General features: G+C 39.7%; 1 protein-coding gene across 10 annotated transcripts in view; it reads right to left on the bottom strand.

Moving 5' to 3' along the window:
• The window catches only part of ATP7B (ATPase copper transporting beta), a 79,935-nt gene that overhangs the window by 43,225 nt on the left and 23,874 nt on the right, over nt 1-12,836 (bottom strand). Inside the window, exon 1 of one of the 10 annotated variants that reach the window (XM_055359892.2) lies at nt 5,796-5,877. The exons of 7 other annotated variants lie outside the window; for them this stretch is intronic. The gene's annotated coding sequence lies outside the window, so the exon portion shown is untranslated. Of the gene's footprint in view, nt 1-3,159; nt 3,385-5,641; nt 5,694-5,795; nt 5,878-12,836 lie in introns of those variants that run through there. 2 more of the 10 variants (XM_055359896.2, XM_019039850.3) reach the window with 2 other exon arrangements.

The raw sequence follows: 12,836 nt of genomic DNA on the forward strand, positions 1-12,836 counted from the left end.
GTGTCTGTCTGATTATCTTAGCAGAGGTTAAATGTGCTTAACACCCTTCAGGTACACGCTCCAAATGCAGACTTCCCAGGACCATAGGGTCGGAATCCAAAGGTGGGCCACATGCCCGTGAAAAAGCTTTGGAGGTATGCTCCCTGGGCGAGGTTTAATGAGCACCTGTAGCTGAGCCGAGGGGCGGGAGGGGAAAGGCTGGAAGAACAGGAAGTTGAGTTTCACAAGGAATTTCATAGTTCTGCCTGTGACTCAGTGTCACCGCCCTCCTGGGTGTTCAGGAGAGCTGTAGTCATTACCTGAAATTTCAGGTACATCACTTAATTAAAGAACCTGTTTTCTTAACACAACACAGTACAAGTGTTACTCCCTGGTTTCTACACAGGATGATGTAGTCTCAGTCATTCTATTAACAAGCAAAATCTTCCTTTCACAGGCTCCCAGCCTACAGCTGTCTTAACTAGATGTACTTTTTACACCAGAACTTCCGTGTGCTTCAGAAATTTGGGAACAGGCCTTTATACATGATACATCATAAAAAAGCACATTTCTCTCTACTTGTACAGAATCCTGCTTGTCTTCAGATGAATCTCCTTTACATGGAATGATCTTCTCCTTTTTCCTGGGCATAAAATGCAGACCTTGCCAACCGGCTTTTGAGCAGCTTAACAACACAAATGTTTAAATAACTTCTAAAATGCAAACTATATAAATGTTGATTTCTATATCCACAAAGGTTTGGGATTAATAATTACATAGAATTTTAAATATTCACTGTAGCATTTCCTAAGAGAAAAAAGGGAATAATTAAGTAATTTGGGGGATAGCAGTTCAAAAGATATTGCTGAATCCAGTAAATACATGAATGTTTAACGATGTTAAGGATGGTGATACATTCTGAGAAATGAGTCATCATTGTGACTTCATCGTTGTGTGACCATCATAGAGTCACTTACACACACCTAGCTGATGTAGCCTACTACACATCTGAGCTGTATGGTGTAGCCTGTTGCTCCTAGGCCACACACCTGTACAGCATGTTACTGTACTGAATACTGTAGGCAATTGTAACACAATGGTAAGTACTTGTGTATCTAAACATATCTGAACATAGAAAAGGTACAGTAAAAACACAATATAAAAGATCAAAAAATGGTGCACCTGTATGGGGCACTTATCATGAATGGAGCTTGCAGAACTGGAAGTTGCTCTGGGTGAGTCAGTGAATGAGTGTTGAGTAGATGTGAAGACTTAGGACACTACACTACTGTCGATTTTATAAACGCTGTAAACTCAGGCTACACTAAATTTATAAAAAATAGTTTTATTTCTTCAACAATAAATCAACATAGCCAGACAGTGGCTCATTGTAATCTCAATGCTTTGGGAGGCTGAGGCAGGAGGACTGCTTGAGCCCAGGAGTTCAAGGTTATAGTGAGCTATGATTGCACCACTGTACTCTAGCCTGGGAGACAAAACAAGACCCTGTCTCTGAAAAAATAATAATAATTTATTAATTAACCTCGGCTTGCTGTAACTTTTTTACTTCACAAACATTTAATTTTTTTTTTTTTTTTACTTTCCACTCTTTTGTAATAACACTTAGCTTAAAGCACAAACACACTGGACAGCTGTTATCAAATATTTTCTTTAGATACTTATCCTATAAGCTTTTAAAAATTTTTTATTTTTAAACTGTTTAAGCATTTTTGTTAAAAACTAAGACACAAACACATACATTAGCCTCGGCCTACACATGGTCAGGATCATCAATATAACTGTCTTCCATCTCTACATCTTCTCCCACTGGAAGGTCTTCAGGGGCGATAACAGGCATGGAGCTGTCATCTCCTATAATAACAATGCCTTCTTCTGGATACCTCCTAGGACCTGACTGAGGCTACTTTACAGTTAACTTTTTCTTTTTATAAGTAGAAGGAGTACACTCTAAAATAACAATAGAGTATAGTAAATACATAAACCAGTAACACAGTCATTTATTATCAAGTCTTATGTACTGTACAGAATTGTATGTGCTCTATTTTTATATGACTGGCAGTACAGTAAGTTGGTTTACACCAGCTCACCAAAAATACATGAGTAATGCATTATTATGACATTACAACAGCTGTGAGATCACTAGGCAATAAGAATTTTTCAGTTTCATTGTAATATCATGGGACCAGTGTCATATGTGCAGTCCATCATTGACTAAAACATCATGACTGTATAGTAAGGATGACATGGTATAACAATATTAACAGACAACTGACTAGCCACCTCGGACACCTACCTGGAAACGTCTACGTCAAAAGACATTTCAGGCAGATCAAAGATTAAGATGTAAAAAAGAAATAACAAAAACACTAGAAGAAAACACAGGAGAATATCTACAATAATCTCAAAGTGAGAAAAGCCTAAATATGACCAACAAACCAGAACAAAACCAAGAAAATCCAAAAGCTATAAAAGATTTGACATAACTAAATACAATAAGGACAAAAAATTATTCAAATGAAGTCAAAAGATAAAAAGCTGGGGGAAAAAAGATTTGCTTCACATAGCATACATTAAGAGTTAATTTCTTTAAATACAGAGAGTTCCTCCAAAAAAGCAAAAGGCCAACAATCCAAACAAAAAAGAAGACAGTTCATCAAAAAAGAAATGCATGTGGTTTTTAAAATATATGGGAAAATATTAAAAAGAAATGTAACATTCCAACCACACTGGCACAGTGCTCACCATTTGCTCCAGTGCACAGTCTTCCTACATTGCTAGTGGGAGTGTAACCTCTCTGGAGGGCAATTTGCAATACCTATTAAAATTACAAATTTACGTACTCTTTTACTCAGCAACTCTACTTCTAAGAATTTACCCAATAAATATATTTGTTCATGTGCAAAACGAAGCATGCCATGGAGATATTAAACGCTGAGAAAGATTAGAAACATCAATATCCATCAATAAGAGGCTAGTTAATTATTGTACAGCCATAAATGGAATATTATTCAGCTCTTAAAATGAATGATGTGACTCTGTATGTAATGAAATAAGCTGATATCTAATATACTGCTCAGCAACAAAAGCAAGGCACAGAAAATATCATATATATAGTATGTGTTTGTTATCTGTTGCTACATGACAAACCAAATTTAGTACCTTACTAGCAACAGCTCACAATTTTTCAATTCGGACAGGGCTTGGCAGGGAAAGCTTGTCTCTTCTCCACATAGCACCACTGGGGGTGGCCTGAATGGGGCTGGCAGTTCTACTTCCAAGAAGATAGTTCATTCATCACATGGCTGCCAAGTGGATGCTTGCTGCTGGCTAGGGGCTCAGATGAGGCTGTTGGCAGGGACCCGGTTCTCTTCCATGTGGCTTCTCTTTATGACTAGGTGGGGACCTCACAGCTGGGGGCTTCTGGGTACTGAGAGGGAGTGTCACAATAGCAAGCACTCCTCTAGAACACATTTCAAAGTGCAAGCTCTTATCAAACCTCTGCTTGCATCACACTTGCTAACACCCATTGGCCAAAACCAGTCACACGGCCAAGCGCAGTCAATATGGGCAGGAATTACACGGAGCTTGAATACAAGGGTGTGTAGTTCACTGAGAGGGCTACAATTCTATCATGGTGCTAGGACTACCTGTGTGAAACAAGAGAATATCATACAAATGGATGCTTGTATAGGCATGGATTATCTCTGGGACAATGGAAAAGCTAGTACAGAATTTGAGGAAGATTAGGCAGCTGAAGAGGACCAGGTGGCTGGGATACAGAAAATTACTTTCACTATATAATTTAACTGTACAATACACACATTACCAAAATCTAAAAATTAATTTAAAATTAAAATAACATGAGCACAAAGAAGACTCAGAACAGTGACTTGATTGTAGTTGGTGTTAATTAAATACTTCTTTAATTAAAAAAGAACCAAGGATAAAAGAAAAACTAAGAAGATATTCAAAGACATTCATTTTCATATAGTACCTTATTAGGCAAAAACCTCTTCCTCATAATAAGAAAGACATAACCCTCAACCATCTAGTTTGTTGGAAAAACAAATCCCTCATAATAACCCAATTTACATTTTTTGGTCCTCGCTCCAACTACAACTTTACAAACCCCAAACCATAACAGTGGCCCTTAATTTCTAGACTGTTGATTCTATGTTTCTGCCAAAAGGGTTTGCAGAAGTACTGAAAGCAATTTCCTATTATCAAACACTACTCAGAGGGCTCCCTTTCTAGACAGGCAGGTTTTTAAGGGCAAGCAGTTACAGAAGACAAAGCCTTGCAAATAACATATCTCTACAAAACACTAGAGTATCTGTTGGTCTAGGAACAACCTCATTAAACAACTGGTAGTGTTTGGATAGTTTTAAGTGTAGACACAGGGCATATGCATGCTTTTAATTCAGTTCTTCAATTAAGATGATCTTTGGGGGAAAAAACTCTCCTGATGAGTTTTAAAAAACAAACACAGGTTTAGATTTAAAGGCCCATCAAAGAGTCACAGAAATGGAGAGCAGGCCAGGGTTCCACATGGATATCCCAGAAAGCCTTGTGAAAGCCCTAGTTTATCTAATTCCCACTAGATTCTGCACTCCTTACGGACAGACATTTGGGACATTTTCTGCAGACCCAACACCAGGCTTTAGAATGACTTTTTCTAGCTTTTGAATTTTTGATAAACAATGGTAGACGTCAGGATGAGAAAGGACTGGAAGCACAGGAGGCCACAGAAGGGAGTCCAAAAGTGAATTTCAATTCTCTGCTACCTCTCTAGGTGCCCAAGTCACACGAAATTTGCTGAGAGTGCCAGGGCTTTTAAAATAAAATACAGGTTAAAAAAATAACTATTGATTCACCAAGATGAAGCCAGAAAGGAAAACAAAATCTCTGGATAAGCCATTCTGATATGAAGAAATCAGAAACTGGGTGGCATGTTTTCATGAAGGGTTTCAAAGCCAATCTGATAGTGAAAAAGCAGAAACAACATGCCTTGTTAGAAAGTGGCTGTGATCACAAATCAAAAAATACTAACTCATGTACAAGTGAAGGACCACTGGCCACTTCGGAGGTCTCTTGATCACTCTTGGATTCCCATCAACCTTAAATAGGATACCACTCAGTCCCCTGCTGCCTATCCTCAAGAATTCTTTCACTTTGAAGGATGTATAACACCCATAACAACTTATGAGGCAAACATGTTATACATGCATGCAACTTTTCCAATACATCATCTCCCCCCATACAACTTAATACATCTGAACTTTCATGGGATTCAAAATACAAAAAAGTCCGGATTCTTTCATATGCACACAGATCCAATAATAACAAATAATTAATGATTCTGAGTGTTATTTTATGAGGATGGCATTTTATATCCCTCATGCTTAGGGCAACTCTAGAAGGAGATATTATCACCATTTCACTGTTGAAACTGACTCAGAAGCTTATCCAAGAGCACAAATCAACATTAAGTAACAGAGCTGGGATTTAAATGCTGCTGAGAAATCCGAGAGGCTCTGTATTTTTTAAAAACAACTTTTAGAGTAACCTTTTCTTTTCAGCCATGTTAATTATAGGAAGAGACTACAATGCAGAAAAGTGAAATGAAAATAAACAGCCGTACCTGCAGGCAGCAAGCCAGGCTAACACGCAAGACAGCTGAGCTGCCTGAGCCCTGGCTTCACCCACTAGTATCTGTCACCTCAGGAAAACTACAGCAGAATATCCACACTCGCTCCACTTTCCTCAATATCCCTAATCAAGGCAACCACACTTACAGGAGAAGGCTGGACACAAGACACAAGTCAGAGAAGACAACAGCTCTGGAACACGTACATCCTGAATATCTGGAATGAGTACTGCCTTGCTCGGCCTTATCTAAGAATTCTCTGGATGCCACAAATTCACAGGGGAGGGCACAGGTCAAAAATAATGCCTGACTCAAGAAAGGATCTCACCCAAACCATCCCAGGCATCCAGGCCAGTGAGGGTTGGTCTCTAAAACCCCCACTGAGGAAGAATCAATGTCCCATATTAACCTCTATAAACATTAAGTATACAGGGGGATATACGTAAATATCAGTAGAGAAAATTCAGGTTATCTTTTGGTGAGTTATGAAATACTGATTTTTAAAAATATCTGTACATAGTTCCAATTTTTCAAACTTAAATTAAAAAAACAAGTGTTACTTTCACAAGCAGAAAATAAATGTGATTTTCCCATTTGTCTAAGGCAAGCCTGTCCAACCCATGGCCTGCAAGCCACATGCAGCCCAGGATGGCTTTGAATACGGCCCAACACAAATTTGTAAACTTTCTTAAAACATAATGAGATTTTTTTGGGTGTGAATTTTTTTTTTTTTTTTAGCTCATCATCTATCATTAGTGTTAGCATATTTTATGTGTGGCCGAAGACACATTCTTCTTCTAATGTGGCCCAGGGAAGTCAAAAGTTTGGACACCCCTGCTCTAAGGCAAGGAAGAAAATGTTTTGTTAAACCATTCTAATTTGGGCAACAATATTATTGACTGTGATAAAGATAACAACAATGATGAATTGATGACACTTTTGTACATTGCTTTATAGTTCAAAGAGCATTTTCACATATATTTGTTTAAATATCTGTCTTTCCTACTTCTGAATTTCTTGAGGGTATGTCTGAGAGTTTTAAGTATGAATTCCAGCATTATCTGAGCAAATCCAGGCCTCAGTTTCCTTTAGGTATAAAGGTTTGTGTTTTGGATAGTTTTAAGTGTAGACACAGGGCACATGTATGCTTTTAATTCAGTTCTTCAATTAAGATGATCTTTGGGGTAAAAACTCTCCTGATGAGTTTTAAAAAACAAACACAGGTTTAGATACAAGAAAGCTCCAGCTGGCATCTGGCGGGAGTAATAATAATGCCCATCCTACAGTTGTACATGAAGGCTTGAGAGCTATTGGGCCTTAAAAGATTAACATCAGCTTGTGGCAAGATGGCCGAATAGGAACGGCTCCAGTCTGCAGCTCCCAGCTAGATCAACGCAGAAGGAGGGTGATTTCTGCATTTCCAACTGAGGTACCCAGCTCATCTGGTTAAACAGCGGGTACAGCCCATGGAGGACAAGCCAAAGCAGGGTGGGGTGTTGCCTCACGCAGGAAGCACAAGTGGTTAGTGAACCCCCTCCACTAGCCAAGGGAAGCCACGAGGGACTGTGCCATGAGGAATGGTGCACTCTGGTCCAGGCACTACACTTTTCCCACGGTCTTCACAACCCACAGACCAGGAGATTCCCTCGGGTGCCTACACCACCAGGGCCCTGGGTTTCAAGCACAAAACTGGACAGCCGTTTGGGCGGACACCAAGCTAGCTGCAGGAGTTTTTTTTTCATACCCCAGTGGTGCCTGGAATGCCAGCAAGACAGAACCGTTCACTCGCCTGGAAAGGTGGCTGAAGCCAGGGAGCCAAGTGGTCTAGCTCAGCGGATCCCACCCCCACAGAGCCCAGCAAGTTAAGATCCACTGGTTTGAAATTCTCACTGCCAGCACAACAGTCTGAAATCGACCTGGGATGCTCAAGCTTGGTCGGGGGAGGGGCATCCACCATTACTGAGGCTTGAGCAGGAGGTTTTCCCCTCATAGTGTAAACAAAGCCACAGGGAAATGGCAACTGGCTGGAGCCCTCCGCAGCTCAGCAAAGCTACTGTAGCTAGACTGCCTCTCTAGATTCCTCTTCTCTGGGCAGGGCATCTCTGAAAAAAAGGCAGCAGCCCCAGTCAGGGGCTTATAGATGAAACCGTCATCTCCCTGGGACAGATCACCTGGGGCAAACGGTGGCTGTGGGTGCAGCTTCAGCAGTCTCAAAGGTCCCCGCCTGCCAGCTCTGAAGAGAGCAGTGGATCTCCCAGCACAGTGCTCGAGCTCTGCTAAGGGTCAGACTGCCTCCTCAAGTGGGTCTGTGACCCCTGTGTCTCCTGACTAGGAGACACCTCCCAGCAGGGGCCAAAAGATACCCCATACAAGAGAGCTCTGGCTGGCATCTGGCGGGTGCCCCTCAGGGACAATGCTTCCAGGATGGAACAGGCAGCAATCTTTGCTGTTCTGTAGCCTCTGCTGGTGATACTCAGGCAAACAGGGTCTGGAGTGGACCTCCAGCAAACTCTAGCAGACCTGCAGCAGAGGGACCTGACTGTTAGAAGGAAAACTAACAAACAGAAAGGTATAGTATCAATATCAACAAAAAGGACGTCCACTCAGAAACGCCATCCAAAGGTCACCAACATCAAAAAGCAAAGGTAGATAAATCCATGAAGATGGGGAGAAACCAGCGCAACAAGCCTGAAAATTCCAAAAACCAGAATGCCTCTTCTCCTTCAAAGGATCACAACTCCCTCGCCAGCAAGGGAACAAAACTGGATGGAGAATGAGTTTAACAAATTGACAGAAGTAGGTTTTAGAAGGTGGGTAATAAAAAAACTCCACCGAGCTAAAGTAGCATGTTCTAACCCAAGGCAAGGAAGCTAAGAACCCTGAAAAAAGGTTAGAGAAATTGCTAACTAGAATAATCAGTTTAGAGAGGAACATAAATGACCTGATGGAGGTGAAAAACACAGCACAAGAACTTTGTGAAGCATACACAAGTATCAATAGCCAAATCGATCAAGCAGAAGAAAGAATATCAGAGACTGAAGATCAACTTAATGAAATAAAGCGTGAAGACAAGATAGAGAAAAAAGAATGAAAAGGAACAAACAAAGCCTCCAAGAAATATGAGACTATGTGAAAAGACCAAACATAAGTTTGACTGGTGTACCTGAAAATGATGGGAACCAAGTTGGAAAACACTCTTCAGGATATTATCCAGGAGAACTTTCCCAACCTAGCAAGACAGGCCAACATTCAAATTCAGGAAATACAGAGAACACAACAAAGATACTCCTCAAGAAGAGCAACCCCAAGACACATAATCATCAGATTCACCAAGGTTGAAATGAAGGAAAAAATGTTGAGGGCAGCCAGAGAGAAAGGTCGGGTTACCCACAAAGGGAAGCTCATCAGACTTAACAGCAGATCTCTCTGCAGAAACCCTACAAGCCAGAAGAGAATAGGGGCCAATATTCGACATTCTTAAAGAAAATAATTTTCAACCCAGAATTTCATATCCAGCCAAACTAAGCTTCATAAGTGAAGGAGAAATAAAATTCTTTACAGACAAGCAAATGCTGAGAGATTTTGTCACCACCAGGCCTGCCTTACAAGAGTTCCTGAAGGGAAGCACTAAACATGGAAAGGAACAACTGGTACCAGTCACTGCAAAAACATACCAAATTGTAAAGACCATAGACACTATGAAGAAACTGCATCAACTAATAGGCAAAATAACCAGCTAGCATCATAATGACAGGATCAAATTCACACATAACAATACTAACTTTAAACGTAAACAGCCTAAATGCCCCAATTAAAAGACACAGACTGGCAAATTGGATAAAGAGTCAAGACTCATTGATGTGCTGTATTCAGGAGACCCACCTCACGTGCAAACACACACACAGGCTCGAAATACAGGGATGGAGGAAGATTTACCAAGCAAACAGAAAGCAAAAAAAAGTCGGGGTTGGAATCCTAGTCTCTGATAAAACAGACTTTAAACGAAAAAGATCAAAAGAGACAAAGAAGGGCCTTACATAATGGTAAAGGGATCAATGCAACAAGAAGAGCTAACTATCCTAAATATATATGCACCCAATACAGGAACACCCAGATTCATAAAGCAAGTTCTTAGAGACCTACAAAAAGACTTAGACTTCCACACAGTAATAGTGGGAGACTTTAACACTCCATTGTCAATATTAGACAGATCAATGAGGCAGAAAATTAACAACGATATTCAGGGCTTGAAATCAGCTCTGGACAAAACAGACTTAATAGACATCTACAGAACTCTCCACCCCAAATCAACAGAATATACATTCTTCTCAGCACATCGCAGTTATCCTAAAATTGACCACATAATTGGAAGTGAAACACTCCTCAGCAAATGCAAAAGAACAGAAATCATAACAAACAGTCTCTCATATCACAGTGCAATCAAATTAGAACTCAGGATTAAGAAACTCACTCAAAACTGTAAAACTACATGGAAACTGAACAACCTGCTCCTGAATGACTACTGGGTAAATAATGAAATTAAGGCAGAAATAAGTTATTTGAAGCCAATGAGAACAAAGACACAACATCCCAGAATCTCTGGGACACAGCTAAAGCACTGGTTAGCAGGAAATTTCTAGGACTAAATGCCCACAAAAGAAAGCTGGAAAGCTCTAAAATCAACACCCTAACATCACAATTAAAAGAACTAGAGAAGCAAGCACAAAGAAATTCAAAAGCTAGCAGAAGACAAGAAATAACTAAGATCAAAACAGAACTGAAGGAGATAGACACACAAAAAACCCTTCAAAAAAATCAATGAATCCAGGAGCTGGTTTTTTGAAAAGATCAACAAAATAGATAGACCGCTAGCCAGACTAATAAAGAAGAAAAGAGAGAGGAATCAAATCAATACAATAAAAAATGATAAAGGAGATATCACCACCGATCCCACAGAAATACAAGCTACCATCAGAGAATACTATAAACACCTCTAAGCAAATGAACTAGAAAATCTAGAAGAAATGGGTAAATTCCTGGACACATACACCCTCCCAAGTCTAAACTAGGAAGAAGTCGAATCCCTGAATAGACAAATAACAAGTTCTGAAATTGAGGGAGTAATTAATAGCCTACCAATCAAAAAAAGTCTAGGATCAGATGGATACACAGTCAAATTCTACCAGAGGTACAAAGAGGAGCTGGTACCATTCCTTCTGAAACTATTCCAAACAATAGAAAAAGAGGGACTCCTCCCTAAGTCATTTTATGAGGCCAGCATCATCCTGACACCAAAACCTGGCAGAGACAGAACAAAAAAAGAAAATTTCAGGCCAATATCCCTGATGAACATCGATGCAAAAATTCTCAATAAAATACTGGCAAACCAAATCCAGCAGCAAATCAAAAAGCTTATCCACCATGATCAAGTCGGCTTCATCCCTAGGATGCAGCAAGGCTGGTTCAACATATGTATACCAATAAACGTAATCCATCACATAAACAGAACCAATGACAAAAACCACATGAGTATCTCAATAGACGCAGAGAAGACCTTCGACAAAATTCAACACCCCTTCATGCTAAAAACTCTCAATAAACTAGGTACTAATGGAATGTATCTCAAAATAATAACAGCTATTTATGACAAACCCAGAGCCAATATCACAGTGAATGGGCAAAAACTGGAAGCACTCCCTTTGAAAACTGGCACAAGACAAGGATGCCCTCTCTCACCACTCCTATTCAACATAGTATTGGAAGTTCTGGCCAGGGCAATCAGGCAAGAGAAAGAAATAAAGGATATTCAAATAGGAAGAAAGGAAGTCAAATTGTCTCTGTTTGCAGATGACATGATTGTATATTTAGAAAACCCCATCATCTCAGCCCAAAATCTCCTTAAGCTGATAAGCAATTTCAGCAAAGTCTCAGGATACAAAATCAATGTGCAAAAATCACAAGCATTTCTATACACCAATAACAGAAAGCCAAATCATGAGTGAACTCCCATTCACAATTACCACAAAGAGAATTAAATACCCAGGAATACAATTTGGCAAAGGATGTGAAGGACCTCTTCAAGGAGAACTACAAACCACTGCTCAAGGAAATAAGAGAGGACACAAACAAATGGAAAAACATTCCACGCTCATGCATAGGAACAATCAATATCGTGAAAATGGCCATACTGCCCAAAGTAATTTATAGATTCAATGCTATCCCCATCAAACTACCACTGACTTTCTTCACAGAATTAGAAAAAACTACTTTAAATTTCATACGGAACCAAAAAAGAGCCCAGATAGCCAAGACAATCCTAAGCAAAAAGAACAAAGCTGGAGGCATCACACTACCTAACTTCAAACTATACTACAAGGCTACAGTAACCAAAACAGCATGGTACTGGTACCAAAACAGAGATATAGACCAATGGAACAGAACAGGGGCCTCAGAAATAACACCACACATCTACAACCATCCGATCTTTGACAAACCTGACAAAAGCAATGGGGAAAGGATTCCCTATTTAATAAATGGTCTTGAGAAAACTGGCTAGCCATATGCAGAAAACTGAAACTAGACCCCTTCCTTACACCTTACACAAAAATTAACTCAAGATGGATTAAAACTTAAACGTAAGACCTAAAACCATAAAAACTCTAGAAGAAAACCTAGGCAGTACCATTCAGGACACAGAAATGGGCAACAACTTAATGACTAAAACACCAAAAGCAATGGCAACAAAAGCCAAAATTGACAAATGGGATCTAATTAAACTAAAGAGCTTCTGCACAGTGAAAGAAACTATCATCAGAGTGAACAGGCAACCTACAGAATGGGAGAAAATTTTTGCAATCTATCCATATGACAAAGGGCTAATATCCAGAATCTACAAAGAACTTAAACAAATTTACAAGAAAAAAAAAAACCCTATCAAAAAGTGGGTGAAGATTATGAACAGACACTTCTCAAAAGAAGACATTTATGCAGCCAACAAACATGAAAAAAGCTCATCATCACTGGTTATTACAGACATGCAAATCAAAACCACAATGAGATACCATCTCATGCCAGTTAGGATGGCAATCATTAAAAAGTCAGGAAACAATAGATGCTGGAGAGGATGTAGAGAAATAGGAACACTTTTACACTGTTGGTGGGAGTGTAAATTAGTTCCACCATTGTGGAA

This window comes from Gorilla gorilla, chromosome 14, assembly GCF_029281585.2.
Source record: "Gorilla gorilla gorilla isolate KB3781 chromosome 14, NHGRI_mGorGor1-v2.1_pri, whole genome shotgun sequence".
Taxonomy (NCBI): Eukaryota; Metazoa; Chordata; class Mammalia; order Primates; family Hominidae; genus Gorilla; species Gorilla gorilla.